The sequence below is a fragment of the Tamandua tetradactyla genome, chromosome 4, assembly GCF_023851605.1.
Source record: "Tamandua tetradactyla isolate mTamTet1 chromosome 4, mTamTet1.pri, whole genome shotgun sequence".
Classification (NCBI taxonomy): domain Eukaryota; kingdom Metazoa; phylum Chordata; class Mammalia; order Pilosa; family Myrmecophagidae; genus Tamandua; species Tamandua tetradactyla.
In genome coordinates this window covers 88918344-88922373 of record NC_135330.1, presented here as the reverse complement: position 1 = coordinate 88922373, position 4030 = coordinate 88918344, and the positions used below count along the sequence as shown (strand labels likewise).

General features: G+C 33.1%; 1 non-coding gene across 1 annotated transcript; it reads right to left on the bottom strand.

Annotated features, from left to right (window-relative positions):
- Positions 1-618: 618 nt before the first annotated feature.
- On the bottom strand, positions 619-725 carry LOC143681765 (U6 spliceosomal RNA). The gene has a single exon (XR_013174826.1). It is a non-coding gene; the product is annotated as a U6 spliceosomal RNA (small nuclear RNA).
- Positions 726-4030: the final 3305 nt, after the last annotated feature.

Here is a 4030-nt window from a genome sequence, read left to right as displayed (position 1 = left end):
CACTTGCATTGATGTGGATCATTTGTTACTATTGATGGTAGCCCATTTTTACAACTGCACTGATAATTAAAGTTCATAATTTAACTTAGGGTTCAACATGTTTTCAAAGTTCATCCATGTTCTCACATATATGAGGACTTCATTCCTTTTTATGGCTGAAGAAGAGTCCATTGTATTTGCATACTACATTTTATTTATCCATTCATTGGTTGATGAACACCTTGGATTGCTTCCAACTTTGGGCAATCCGAATCATAATTCAACTGTGAATTATGTCTCTTTGAACAAGTCTGCCCCCATAAGATCAGTTTAGGATGAAAAGAAAGTGACTTTTCTGAGTTAATAGCAGTTTTTTAAATTATTTTTAAAATTTTTTTAATACCATAAAACACCAAACGCAAACATTCATAACTTTTGACTATTCCATTCTACATATATAATCATTAATTCACAATATCATCACATAGTTGCATATTCAACATCATGATCACTTCTTGGAACATTTGCATCTATTCAGAAAAAGAAATAAAAACAAAACAGAAAAAAATTCATACATACCATACTCCCCACCCCTCCTTCTCACTGATCACCAGCATTTCACTTTAAATTTATTTTAACAAAAATATGGAATGCTTCACAAATTTGCATGTCATCCTTGCACAGGGGCCATGCTAATCTTCTCTGTATCATTCCAATTTTAGTACATGTGCTGCCAAAGTGAGCACTGCAAAGTCATTCTTGATCCTCATGTCATGCACACTAATATGCAAGAGCTAGTAAAGAATTCATTCTAAATGGAAGGTCACTTTTTCTCTATGAATCCCATCCACTTGCTCATCACCAAATACCAAAGTACTGTGTATGTATATTCAACTACTTTGTGTTTAAGAAGGACCATATGACTAGCTTTCAGAAGTCCAGTGCTCCACACTCAGTCTGAAATATTTAGGAGTCAGTGTGCTAATATCCAGTTTTCATTTTCCTTTTTTTCAGCAAACCTGGAAAAATGAAGTAAGATGTCAACACTAGGAGGAAGCAACCCATATTACTGAGTAGCTGACTACATAGGGTATAAATGCCCTACGTAATCACCTAACACACAAGGAATATTATCTGAACAAAAATAAAATTGTGCATGTTAAGGCACAGCGATTTCAGGGTCCATTTAGTGCAACAAGAAAATGCAGCTTTTCTTGACTAATGCATTGATTATCTTCACAAATAAATATTTATGTTAGAACTGATTAGCAAAACTTCTGCAATTATCTAGAATCTCAAATAGTGCAGAATGAATAAATGGCAATCCTTACAGATGAAGTCAAATTAAACCTTTTATGTTTCTGTGTAACACTTTGACTGAAGTATTGAAATCATGAATTTCAACACTATTTCTTTCCCTTTGCCTATTGTTAGGCAATGGTGAAGAAAATTATACAGCTGTAAACTGGAGGGTCCTACAACAGTTAGGAACTCCAATGTGACCTAATTTTTCAATTCTTCTTGAGCACATTTTCTGGCAGTTACAAGCAGTCCCTCTTTTACACATTCTTCCTAGCACATGTTCCGATTTGCACCAATTTCCTATAATTCTTGTCCCACAAATTTTCTTTTTAGTTTGGAAAAAAACTTTACTGTGTACAACATCAAGTGTCATCATTAATAATTATATATATAGTATGTTTGCCTTTTTGCTTTCCTGCACAAACAATAAAAGCATGTACAAAATCTCCTATTTAATTTTAAAGTCTACATATGTTATGCAAATAACTACTACCTGTCTCCCGAGTAATATTAGTTCTAGCTTCCAAGACAGAGCACCCAAAACTGTTTACCCATCCTGGCAGGCCTACTGAAGGTTTTGGCCCTGGGAGAAAAAAATCATATGGGAGGGAATAATAAAATGCAGTTCTGTTCTTCTTTGTATTGAATCATTGATCAATCTGACAGAGTTATTTGATTGTAACTCCAGGAAATTCACACTAAGAGTCAGTCCCATCCTGTCTTTGGTGTCACCCTCTTATAGGGACAGAACTCCGAACAAATAGCCAGACTAATGGAAGCCATGGTCCACATAAATGGATTTATTTCACTTACTCCCCAAGTACTCTCACTTTTGCCTGAAAAAAATCCCTCAATGATGGACCTTTCTGTAGTTACAGAAGATACCATCCTTCCACTCCTTATCTCCTTAAGTAACTAAAAACCCAAACTCAAAGTGCCAAGTGAATTGCACCAATTCAGGTGATCAGAAATAGAGCTGTAACTACCTCCACTGCAGGGGCTGAGAGTGAGGAAGTGGAGCCCTCTTCCCTGCAGAGTTTTTCTTTCTTCCTTCTGTAGCTGTTTGTCACAATGAGGTGGGGTTGAGTGGGATTTAGACCCTAATGCTATGTTTGTAGGAATCTCTTTCTTTATGGTATAAAAGAGGCTTCCTCTATTTCTCCTAACAGATTATGATAAACTGACTCCCAGATACTCATAAAAAATTATAACTCTAATTTTAAGTCACTCATTCAGAGGATGAGAAGTGCCAAAAACCCTGTCTCCTAATCCTCCCAATTAATCATTGTATTGACACAGTCTAACAAGTTATATAGGAAGAGTTCATTTTTGTTTTAACAATGAAAATATTATAGATTTAAATAACATGAGAAAAAATCTTACATAAATATACATGTAGTCATCATTTTTTGTAATCAACATTCTTTTGTGCAGATCTATATTTCCATCTACTATTACTTTCTCTCTACTTGTAGGACTTCCATTATTATATCTTTTACTAGAAGTCTGGTGCTGATATATTTTTTTAGCTTTTATTTCCCAGAAAACATCTTTTCCTCAATTTTTAAGATAGTACTCCTAATAAATATCTGGCAGAAATAACCTAAATACCTCTCTAATGGAAAATGAGAAAATAAACTTTAATGCATCCATAATTGAAGTGCTACTCAGCAGTAAAAAACAATGAACTACTGATATACACAGCACTCTGAACACATTTCAAATGCAATATGCAAAGTGAAAGGACCTAAGCTTAAAGGACTAATAAATGAAATTTACATGAGTACCAATCATGAGGACCAAATTTATATAAAAGGACCCATCAAGATTAGCAGGGGCCTAGAAATAGGGGGAGGGATTGACTATAAAGGGCATGAGCATATTTTCCAGCTGAAGAATCAATCTGCATCAGAATTGTGGTGATGATTATACACTAGTGGCAAAGATCATTGAACTATACAATTAAAGAAATGGATTTTTTACAGTATAAAGTGTGTCTTATTTAAAAGTTTTTAAACACATAGATTCACAGTCTTCAAACAAAAGACCTTTGGAAAATATAATGGAAGGCCAAATCCAGTTTAAAATAGCAAGAGAAACAAGAACACCCAAGACACTACATTTACAAGAAAAGTGCTAAATCTATAAAAAAAAATGTAAAGCACTACTAAAAGTATAAAAGAGGACTTCACTAATGGTAATGAAGAACCACTATGTTCATGAACAGAAATTCTCAATTCTTTACAATTATATTTTTCCTAAATTACTGTTCCTAAATCCTTTTAATTGAAAACACTAACTAAACATCATTTGTGCCTAGACTAGCTTGTTATAAAATTTAATGGGAATCATCAATATGCAAGAGTTGGCACAATTCTAGAAATGATCATAATGAAGGACTATTAGGCTTATCAGATAATAAATGGCATTATAGATTAAGTGCAATTATATCGTATGTCCAATGGCACATGTATAAAGAAACAATGAAATGGAATAGAATGCTGAGATTGACATAAACACATGAGAATTTAGGATACAATAAAGTTGTGATGTCAGAAATTGTAAAAAGTTAATAATAATCAACTATTGCAAAAATCAACCATGCAGAAAACATTTAAAATTCATTCTCTGTTTAACAGCCTTTCTCAAAATAAATTTCCAACTTCATAAATTTAAAATATGAAATATAAAACAAAATTGCTTAAAAATTAAATGTAAAAAATGTAGAGAATATTTTGAAAAGTTTAAA